General features: G+C 38.4%; 1 protein-coding gene across 8 annotated transcripts in view; it reads left to right on the plus strand.

The window, feature by feature from the left end:
- FNDC3B (fibronectin type III domain containing 3B) overlaps positions 1–12,065 on the plus strand; it is a 361,054-nt gene that overhangs the window by 27,480 nt on the left and 321,509 nt on the right. The gene's annotated exons all lie outside the window — the stretch shown is intronic.

Genomic DNA, 12,065 nt, shown 5'->3' on the forward strand with positions numbered 1-12,065 from the left:
ATTTTTGTTGCTATTGTTCAGTAGCAGACATATACAATACTCTCTTTTTGAGACATACACAATATTCTCTTATTGTGGATTTAGGGGTCTTGTACCAGATCACCCTTTTCTCAGATTGCAGCTCTTCCTCCTTGCTTTATGTAGAGTGTTTTCTAACTTGGTTCTTTCTCCTGTGCAGATATAAGACTTGGTCCGCAGTCTCCTACCCTCACCCAGTCTTCCATGAGCTATCAAAATCCTCCTCTAGGCTTTTATTATTTTGCTTCCTAATTTTGTCCTTTTAAATTTCCACTGTTTAGATATTATTCAGGCAGCAGTGGTATTTTTCTGTATATGATGTGGCGCTGTAATTAGTTTGAGTTCTTTTGGGGTTGTGTCTTAAACAGCGAGAATGGCCTGATTGATGTGCTTTTTGAAGTCTTACTACCTTTTTGATGAGAAGGATGAAAGTGGTGTGGAGATGAGTTTGTCTGGCTTACTGTAAATCTGATCTGTAAGGCTTTTCTGCGTTCACTAAGGCACCAGAGTCGGACTCTGCTTTTTTTCTTGTTTGATGTTACTTTATTACACTTATGAATGAAATACTAATGCTATTATTTTATAGAAGATCATAAAATAAAAGTACACTTTCTTAGTGTTTTATATGTTTCTTTAAAAAGATAATTACCGTGAGTCATAGAGCTACAATTACATCAAGAGTTTCCTATACGAAGCAAAGTCTCTGGTGGGTTTTTGGTACAGTCTTTGCACCTGGATCAGTGGAGCAAAATGTCATCACACTTGAAAAAAAAATTACTTAACAGGCCTATTAAGAATCTTTAGAAGTTTGCATCTTGTTAGGGATTTGTGGTCCAAGAGTTAGTACTACAGAACAGGCTCTTTTGTAGACCTAGGGAAACCAGTTTGTTTCTCTGCCACTTAACCTGCAAGACTTATTATAGGTGTTTCCTTCTCCTGTCTGTTTTGAAGAGACTTCCTCTCGGAATTAATGGTAGAATACTTATGACTCCTGAGAGCAGAGAACGTTCAGGCCATCATCATCTTCTCCCTCTGGGCTGTACGTGGCCTCCCTGTGTCTCTACTGCCTGTCATACCTCCCCACTCCTCCACCTCAGTCACAGGGCGACTGCCTTGCTTTCGGTCTACCTTTCCCAACTCTTCAGGCTCATCCTGGTGGATCCCATTCTGTAGCCCCTGCTGCTCTTTTCAGGGGATTCTATTTTGTCTTATACACTTTTGTCATTTAGTTACCCACCTATTCCCCCCAGTGGACTCCCATTCTGGGCTCCTGCAGAGGGCTTGTAAGTTCACCTTTATATCCCCAGGGTCAGAGCTGATGCTCTGCCGAGTGAATGGGGAAGCACCAGAAAGAACAGAAGCTAATGATGGACTGGCTTGACCATGGCTCCCACTTTCAATACTCATCCCTCTGTTTCCTCAGACATTTTGCTTGAATTAATTTTGTAGTTCTCCTTCTGAACTGCTGAGCAAGTATTTGGACACTTTGTGAGGAGCCTTTTTTTTTTTTTTTTTTTGAGATGGGGTCTCACTCTGTCTCCCAGGCTGGAGTGCAGTGGCACAATCTCGTCTCACTGCAGCCTCCGCCACCCGGGTTCAAGCAATTCTCCTGCCTCAGCCTGCTGAGTGGCTGGGATCACAGGCTTATGCCACCACGCTCTGGTAATTGTTTGTATTTTTGGAAGAGATGGGGTTCCACCATGTTGGCTAGGCTGGTCTCAAACTCCTGACGTCAGATGATCCACCTGCCTCGGCCTCCCAAAGTGCTGGGATTACAGGCATGAGCCACCGTGCCCGTCCAGAGGAGCCCTCATTTATAGCAAGAATAAAAACATTTTGTCAGGAAATTTAATAATAAGCCCAGACTGAGTGCTTGCTATGTGCCAGACACTGTTCTAAATGCTTTACATGCGTTTCTTCATTTAATCCTCACAGTGTCCTGAATTAGGTGCTTTATTTTATTATTTCCACTTTGCCAGTGAAGAAGCAGAGGTAGTGAGAGGGTAAGCAACTTGCCTGAAGTTAAAAGCTAGTCAGTTGTGGACTTAGGGTTTGTAGCCAGGCAGTTGTGGTCTTCAGGGAGGGGACATAACATCATTCCCCTCCTGAAACTCCATATTCCTTTGTAAATCTTATTCTGTGTTACATATTTTCCTGTCCTTCATTTAGTTATTTAGGTCAGCTTCTTGTACTTCTGCTGCAAAACGTTGCTGTCAATTTACTTGACCTGGTAACCTCCCGGTGAGTTTCGCCAGGGCTGCCAGTCAATTTAGCAGGTCACCCCGGTACCTGTGGGAGGGTGAGGGCGTGGAATCCTCAGGAGGGGGCTCTGCTGTTGGCTGCTGTCTCCACTTGAAGTGGACAGTTTTGAATATCTTAATAAAATCAAATCAGATGTTCTTAGGTATTCATTCATTTTATTTTCCTAAGCAAAATGTTTTTGTAAAATGCTGCTTTTACGTGGCTAGAGCAACTAAATATCTCTATTAATACTTTTAGGCAAAGGTTGAGATCTTTGAAGAATTAGTGGGTTTTAAAAATTTACTTATTTTTATTTTTTAATTTTAAGTTCTGGGATACATGTACAGAACGTGTGGGTTTGTTACATAGGTGAATGAGTGGGTTTTTTAAGTTGTTTTTGCGTGCGTTTAGTCTTAGTGGTTTGCCTTAGTTTCTCTACTCTCCAGACTGCTGTGCTGACTTTTCATAGCTCTCTGACTTTTCAGTCCAGTGCCCTCTTGATACTCTGGCCAGGTGGCTCTTGTTTCAGCTTCACTGGGAGGGAGTTGTGGAATCTGGCTGACAATTCCATTTAGTCTTCTTCAATTTAATTGGCCTTTTCCCCTTTCAGATTCCAAGTAGGGGAATAGCCTAAAGCCATTTTAGGGGGGCTACTAAAGTAGTTTACAAGGTGATGCCTTATATTTAAATACCACAGTATTTCCAAATCTGTGTCTATTATATATATTGTTTATTGTAGGATTCTCACAGTGACCCTGTGGTGTGAACACAGTGACTATTATCCCAGTTTTCAGATGAGAAAACCTAGTCTGAGAGTTGTGTGCCTTTCCTTACTTTGGGCACTGTGGCAAATAAAGGGAGAAGTCAAGCTACTGCTTCCATTCCAGTCTCTGAATTCCAGGTCGCCTGCTCCCTTTTCTTTCCAGGGCATGTATGATGTCTCAAGGTTGGCTAACCTCTAATTGAAAATCTGTAGGTGCTTATCTTCTGCACTTTTGAAATGATATGAACGTGAAATATTTTCAACATGCTAACATTTTTCCAGGCCGTTATTAGGGGATTAAATCATCCTGTTACCATAACTGCAATTTTAGATGTTCTGGTACTAAACTGAGATCTGTCAATAGAATGCAACCTTTTGAAAGTCTTAAAAAATAGGGTACATCTTGGACTCAAGAATTATCAAAATAAGACCCTTGGCTATTTCTGGAGTGTGTTAGCCAATCTACCCTGTGGTTTTCTTTCTCTGGAATTGGTGAAGAAAGAGATAAACAAGATCCAAAACCAGGTCGCATGAAAGAATCAACACTCCCCTGGACATACAGTTGTTTGGGATAATCGTAAATCCTGCTGTCTGTAGTGGCTGACGAGGGGAGAAGAGCAGAATCCTAGCACTCCGGCTACTGACTGTGAAACTAATGTATCTTTGCTATCACATATTTAGCATTTACCTTTTACTTTAAGCCAAAAACACCTTACACTTTTCTTAGATGAGCTTTTTAAAAACATTGTAATTTATGAGAAAAATTTGAACATAGACAAAAGTAGAGAATAGTAGTGGATCCCCCTGGACTTATTACCCAGCCTTGACAATCAATCAGCTCGTGCCAGTCTTGTTTCATCTTTACCTGTTTTCATTCTCTGCTCCTTGCTGTAATATTCTGAAGCAAATCTCAGGCATATTATTTCATCCTTCAGTATTTCAGTATTTTTTTCAGATAAGTTCTTTCAGAAATATATTTTCATCTAATTTAAAACAAAAAGTTTTCAGGAAAAATACAGGCATTTTTGCTGCAAAAATTGGTCAGGATTATGCAATTTCTAACTAATCAGCATTTTTCAAGGTTACTGGTTTTGGCTGACAAAATTTTTTTTCTTATATGTGGAAAAAATTATTCACAGTAACAAATGCATGTTTTGATAGTGCTAAAAATTAGTCTATTTTTCAGACTTAATTATTCAATTAAAAAATAAGACACTTCATAAACTTTAAAACTATTGTGTAGAAACACACTGTTCTTCAGTTTTATGTGTTTTCAGTCATTATATTTCCCAGCTATTTCAAATAGGCTAAATATAGTATACCCTAAGCTTACTCAGTCGTTAGTTTAGACTCAACTAATTTGGAATTTTCATGGAGTTGGATATAACTTTAATAGCAGGTTTCCATTCAAGCAAAGTATTTGCTAATTGCAGATGATTATTAAGGCAAAGTCTTAAGGATTTATAGAATAAGTAAATGGTTTTATGGGCTCATGGATCTTTAGGTATATATATATTTATACACCTTAATGCTATGAATTTAGCCTGACTTGGAAAAACTAACCTGGTTTATATGTGTATATAGTCCATTAATTGATTCATTAAAATTTTTATTTTGTTAAAAATAGTGAAATAGAAATAATTTGTATTTATTCTCGGTGAAGAGTCTTATGAAAGGTGGTCAGATTTATAAGTCAGATTGTGGCTAGTGAATCTTAGTTTTTCTCTCAAATACCTCAAGACAGCATGGAGGCTTGTTGTCACACACATTCAAAGGAACAAAATACTTATTAGCTAAAAAAGGGTATGCACATTTTTGGGGGCTTTGAAGCATATTGTAGGGCTTAGTAATAATGACAGCGAAAATTAACATAGCGAGCACTTCCGTATTAAGTCATTTTCTCATTACCATGGTCTTATGAGGATAGATGTTGTATTTATCCTTGTTTTACAGATAGAAACTGAGACATGGAGAGTGAAGTAACTGGCTCCAATCCCAGTGCTAAGTGGTCAAGCCAGGGTCAGAATTGTAACAGTTGAGTTCATGAGTACTGGCCCTTAACAACTCTGCTGGAGTGCCTCCTTTGGTTAAATACTAGTAATTCATATGTTAGAAACTCATCCTTCATTTTCTTCAATGAAAATACGGCATTTTATATCAGTGCTGTCCAATAGAATTGTTGAAATTATGGAAATACCTGCGTTATCTAGTATGCGTATGCCCACTAGTCACATGTGGCTGTTGATTACTCAAATGTGGCTAGTGTGACTGAGAAATAGAATTCACAGTTTTATTTAATTTTAAGTAATTTAAATTTAAATAGTTACGTGTAGCTAGTGGTTCTAGTATTGGACAGAGAGGCTATAGAGTTTGAGAGACCTGGAAGAATTTGTAGTTTGCATTTCCTGGGGTAATGACAATATCTTGGCATTTTGTGGCTATCAATATCTTGACCTCGTTAGGGTTGTCAATGAATGGTTGTATCATGAAATAGTAATAATGTTAATAAAGGTGAAATTTTTACAAAGTGGATAATTGAATGTTTAAAACTGTGATGCCTAACAACAAAATCCTGTTTGATCACCAACCTGGGAAATCACAGTCTACCGCATCTGGAGGCATCCTCTTGTTAATTCCTTTGTAGCTAAGCAAAAACTGCTTTGACATTCCCGCATGATTTTCAGCCTTGTAGATGAGTTCTTGCTTTGTAAAGAGTCCAGCTTCTTGGTCAAGCTTAACATTAGGCGTGATGATAAGATAGTAAAATGGACTTTGTGGGCCAAAAGCAGCCATTAAGAAGCAAGTGTTTAACTCTTTATCTTTCTCCTACAGCCTGATGTTGACAGAGCTCCCATCTATGAAAATACGTCAAGAAAACTCAGTGGTAATGAAGCTAGATTTCATTTCAAATGACACTGAGACCACATAAACGGTGACACTGATGCCTCTTATGATGTGCTTTCATCTAAGCCTTTATGTGGCACTTAAGTCTAATTATTTTAATTTTTTCTTTGTGTTGATGAAAAGGGCCGGAGTGGTTGTTTCCACCAGCCATGGTGGGGCTCTGAAATGGAAGCAAGCAAAGCCTCCAGATGGTGGCAGGTATTGGACCATAGCCACCCTGCAGACATAATTAAACATGTCTGCAGCCCTCTCATTTAGCAGTTATAACACAGACATTTTCTTTGTTGATGGGATTGAACTGTTATTGTTAGCATTTATGTGAAGGACTTGCAGTACTATAGCCAGGTGCTATTTCTCAGCTACTGTGTTAAACACTGGGCCTGGAACTCTGCTTTGAAAGGTTTGGAGAGAAGGTTCCTCCCAACATTGGGAATGAACATGGTGGTTGGAGTGTTTTCAGCAGGTCCTGTTTGCCCACTTTCCATTTGTAATTCTCAAGTGTAACAGTTTGAATGTAGAGACTGGCTGTGAAAGTGGATTGGGATTTTAAGACAAAAAGTATTGGACAGCAGGTGAAACACACTTCGTTCCTGGCTGCAGTACCAGCTTCTGTCTGAAGTTAGGTAAATCATTTAGTTGCTGTGGACTTTGACTTTCTTCAGTTGGCAAAACAACCTTTGGGAGGGGAAACCAAATATCACTAGAAAGTGATTTGACTTCTCGAAAAGACAATTATGGTTTATTTGTGAAATAAAAGGTAGTTGTGATGAGTGAGTTCCCGTTTGCTGTATCTGCCTCCTTGCCAATAAACTTCCCATTTTCACTTTTAATGATGATTCAAAGAGCAGATCAGCATTATGTAAAGGCATTTTTGATGAATTAGTCTTATGCATGTCCCTATATGGTATATTCTGTAGTTAACTGTTTTCATTGAACCTTTACAACTGACTCCACCTTATAATGGGTGCATGATTTTGTAGCGTCAGTTTACTACCTGACCTTGTTTTATGTCCTCTTCACTGAGGACAAAAAAAAAAAGTAACACTTTTCTCTTGTGCTTTTTCTCCCCTGATCCCTTCCCCCACCACATGACCCTTAAGAAATGTTGTCCTTTTGGAAGCCAGGTCATTTGTCTGAATTTAGGAGAATGTTGAGCTGCATCTTCAAGAAAGGGATGCAACACAGGTTGAGGACTGTGGAGGAAGACTTTCTCTGAGTAAGACCTTGCAAAACATAGATTGAAATATAATTGTCTGCAAATAAATTGACAAGTGTTGGACCCCATTTTTCCAGGCACTTGATTGAAAGGCTGCTTCTAGCCTGAGGGAGGTCTTGATGATGCTACATTATTGCCTGTGGCCATTGTGAGTGCCACTGAGGTGGCCCTCTTGTGTGCAGGTAGTTGTGGTTCCACAATTCCGCTAGGCTAGTATTCAGACCTAATTCTCTGCTTACAGATGCTGTGAATTCCGTAACTCAGAAATAACACCCATATATGTGTGCTCACAAACATCAAATCAGCCTGTACACAGATACATAGAGCAGCCATGTATCAAGGACTTAGAATGACTGCTGATCCTTGAACTCTTTTTTAAAAAGGAAAAATTAGCACAAGGTTAAAACTTAAAGACATCAGATTAGTTCAATTTAACAGCAACCTGTTACTTCGTGCTTTTGCATGTCAGCAGCTTGTCCTAGAGTCAGCGAGATTTCTTGCTTGTGACTAAAGAATCTTGTCTTTTGGCTGTAGAGTATGATTTCATGGTGGAGGATGTTGCAGATATCTTAGTTTGCTATTTTATAGCATGGGTTATACTTTAAGGGCTGAAAAAAATAAGGTAATTTAAGCCTGTTTTGAGACACACGGAAAGGAAGCTATTTCATAACTATCAGTCATGTGAAATTTGGCAGGCCCCTAGCCCGTTAGTGGCCACAGTCACATGATTGATTACCGGTTGGGGACCCACAGTTAGCTTATTGCAGAACTGCATCTGGCATAATTGGTGTTGTCATCCAGTGTCAAACTATCCACCCTGTTCTGCCAACTTCCTTCCAATAACAAAACTTTCTTGCCTTGCACTAGTGAAAGCATGTGTGATTGTATGTGTTCAGAATTACAGAGTTTTAAACATGATCCAATCACAACTATTTGAACTTCTTGATTTTAGTACATTTGTACCTATGTTGCCAAAAACATTTTTTTCCTTGTCTTTGTGTCTTCTAAAACATTGAAGAGGTCTTTGATGCTTCCTTAATACTTTTATCATGTTTGAAGTCCTGAGCTCTATAAATAATATAGTCCTTATTATCTTTTTATCTTGATAATTTATAAAACTGACTGTCCAAAGATATGTACGATACTTGTAGTTTTATATGAAAGAATTTTAAATGCCAAGAACCAGGGAAGCCATCTAATTCTCCATTCGAGCTAGTGCCGAGACCTACTGGACAAACATCTTGACACTTGGTCATTGGCCTGTGCTGGAGGCATGATATTCTAGTCCTGGTTCTGCCTCTGCCCACCAGTTTGGTTTTAGATCTCTTCATTTTTGTGATTAATGATATGAAAAAGTTGGACCAAGTGGTCACTTAGGTTTCCTTCAGTTTTTAATATCTGTATGAAGATACAGAAATATCCCCTACACCTCAACAACAACAAAAATGGGAATTAACCGATTCCTTCTAAAAGCTGAAGGCTCCTTGGCAGTGGATATTGACCCTTCAACTTTTAGAAGGAATCAGTTAATTTTTTGTTGTTGAAACATGTCTCATTTTTATATTGAGCCTAAATTGGCGTGGTCAGAGATAGGCTTCTATAGCACTATTTTTCCACATATTTTTGAGTGGGGCACACATTGAGAAACATATTTTACATTGTAGCCCAGTAAACACATACACACACACACACACACACACACAAACATTTATATACATATAACTGAATCAAAAGTTTCACAAATCAATACTTGCCTTTTTCCTTTGTGATGCAATTCTATTCGATTTTATTTAAAAGAATGCCAGTCAGTGACCCACTAAATTGATTATGTGACCCAAGAATGGGTCCTGACCTGGAGTTCAAAAAACACTACTCCATAGCAACCCAGAACACATTTGTTTCTTCTTTCACATGATAACCCTGTAAACTCAACTATGGTTAGCTTGTTTGCCTTTAGTCCTCTTTTACAGGCTTAAGGTCCCAGTTTCCAAAGCTTTTTCTTTCGTGATTTGATATTTTGACTCATCACCATACTGGTCGGTTGTTCCTGGATACTTACGGTTTGTATCCCTCTTAAGGTACCAGAAAAAATGTAATCTCAAAATAAAATATAACTAGGGCCAGGGTCTTTCTTTTATATCGTTTCCTACTAATGTCATTATATTACACATTTATTCTACAAATGTTTGTTCTATACATGTGTACTGAGCACTACTATGTGTTAGGGCTATCCTTGGTGCTTGAGGACACTGCAGTGAGCAAAACAAAAATGTCTGCATTCAGAGAGTGTACATTGTAGAGAATTGCACTAGCCACTAGGAGTGTGGCAATGTCAAATGAAATACCCAAGCGCTCAGTCATAGAGATTCCTCTGTACTGCTCAGTTGCACGTGATCTTTTAGGGCGCCATGTTATTGTAGACTGTCAGGCATTTACTCTCTTCATTGTGAGTTCCTCCTGCCTTTCCACTTGAGTGCACATCTTGGCGAAGATGAAATGTCAGTTTCTGGGAAAGGCACCTATGTGTTGTTTCCCTTATTATTTTTAATTAATTTTTTTTTAAACAGAGTGGAAATTAGAGACTTAAAAATGATCAAAATATAGAAATATGAAATTATTTTTCCTGAGGTTCAGACTGGTTAAAGGAAGATTGAAAGTTTCCATTGTATTTGATAAAGGCATGTGAATTGTAATCAGGTCACAGGGCATCAAGAGGGGTCTTTAACTCTTTTGGGAACATAAAGTACACTTTTTAAATAAAATTATAACTTTTCCTGGAGTGACTTTGTCCTGGGTAAATTTGGGCCAAGGTTAATGGTTTTAGAGGTTGAATTACTTATGTTTGTTTTATGTAAAGTAATATATTAGGGCAAGAGATTTGAATGAACAAAATAAACAAAAGATATGGTCTCTATCTTCAAAGCTTGCATTTTAGTTAGAAAACAAAATCTGCATAATGAAATTATATAAACGAGTGATCAAATCACATAATAAGTACAACTTGAAAAGGTAAGTAGAATTCATCAAGAAAGAATAACTGGAGACCCAGCATTTGAAACAGATGGGAATAAATTGGTTAAAAAAAATAAAAAAAAGTGTTTATAATAAGTTGAATGTAATTTAAGGAATCTGAAGCATTAAAAATCTGTGCTTAGGTGAAATTGCAGTTTATTTACCTTTTAGAAACTAGTCTGATTTTTTTTCCTTCTGTTGTTTGAAAATTTACAAATTAGGAATTTGTCATAGGAGATGTAAATATATTTCTAACATGAGAAACTAATGTCTAGATAATGAAAGGGCATGGGAAGGAAGCCTTAAACATGACATTATTCAGTCAGAATAGGATTGCATTGATCCAGCGGTGTGAAAATCATTATGGAGTGGTGTTTTCACACAGGCCTCTTCCTTTACTTTATTCTGAACTACATAAATATCAATTAAAGCTTTCTAGTCCAAGTTAGCAGATGGCGATTTATGTCGGACTTATAAACAAAGCCCCAGAACATTACTATACCTAGTTGATGAATGCTCTCTCCCTTCCCTGAACAAAGATTTTGGCCTCCAGTGTGGTTGTCTGAGAGAAAATTAATGAATTCTTTTCTGTGGTCTCATGTAGAAAGGCTCCCGTTTATAGAAATATTTGACTTTTTGCCCCCCAAAAAAGAAAACTTGAATACTTTTAAGTTGCCAGTAATTTAAATTCCCAAGGGTGGACTGGAATAGTATTTGGTATTAACGTTTACCTAAAAAATTATATTTTTGGCTTACAGCAGAGTGATGCCTCAAAACACAAAATAGTAATCAAAATAAAGCACACAGAAAAGTGGAATGTGTTTAATTATTATAACTTTAGGTAGACATCCAAATTAGGGCTCATATTTTATTGTTGTTTTTAATTATTTCTATTTATTATTATTATTTTTTGAGATGGAGTCTCCCTCTGTCATCCAGGCTAGAGTGTAGGGGCCAATCTCTGCTCACTGCAACCTCCATCTCCTGGGATCAAGCGATTCTCCTGCCTCAGCCTCCCGAATAGCTGGGATTACAGGCCGCCGCCACCATGGCCTGCTAATTTTTGTACTTTTAGTAGAGATGGGTTTTGCCATGTTGGCCAGGCTGGTTTTGAACTCCTGACCTCAGGTGATCCGCTTGCCTTGGCCTCCCAAATTGCTGGGATTACAGGCATGAGCCACTGCACCCAGCCAGAGCTCATATTTTAGACTCCTTTTCTGTGAACTCTTTTCTTTAGACTTGTTGTTCTTTAAGGTGAGATGACACTTTGTACTAATTCTTAAAATGAACCCTTCCCTCAATTTGAAATATGTGAAAATAGCTGTTTTGTACTATGGACCTGTAAGTGGCATCTTGTGGTTTAGGGGCTGTTGCAGTGTCCACCTCCAGTGGAATGTAGGTCGCTGCATCAGAAGAAGGTAGAGGAGCCAGGAGATCCATAGGCCTGTGACTGCAGAATGTATTCCTTTCCTTTTGTTTGAAAATAGTAAATTTCATTTGTGAAACAAAACCTGCCTTTTCTTTTTCATCCTAGCTTCTTTGAAATGAGCAGTAGGCTGATCGGGGGTAGATATTCAAATATACTGAAACATTAAGGTTGCTGTAGATGAGAAAACAGTGGTACTTTGGTTGAGGGCAATCTGCACTAAACACTTTGACTTTAATGACAGCTTTCTGCCCGCTGCCACCCAGGTGTCTTTCTTGTGCTCACTGGTTTGAGGGTGCATTCCTCAAATGAGAGGGGCAATTCAGGTAAAAGTTTTCAATGTTCCTGCCCAAGGCAGCCTGCTAAAGGAAGTTCTCTTGGTGATGACCATCACATGATTGCCACGGGAATGTGTTTACTACACGATCTGTTGATACAGGTAATAAAGAACACACTGATGACTTTTCCCCACGTAATCTCTGAGG

The sequence above is a fragment of the Gorilla gorilla genome, chromosome 2 (assembly GCF_029281585.2).
Source record: "Gorilla gorilla gorilla isolate KB3781 chromosome 2, NHGRI_mGorGor1-v2.1_pri, whole genome shotgun sequence".
NCBI classification, from domain to species: Eukaryota; Metazoa; Chordata; class Mammalia; order Primates; family Hominidae; genus Gorilla; species Gorilla gorilla.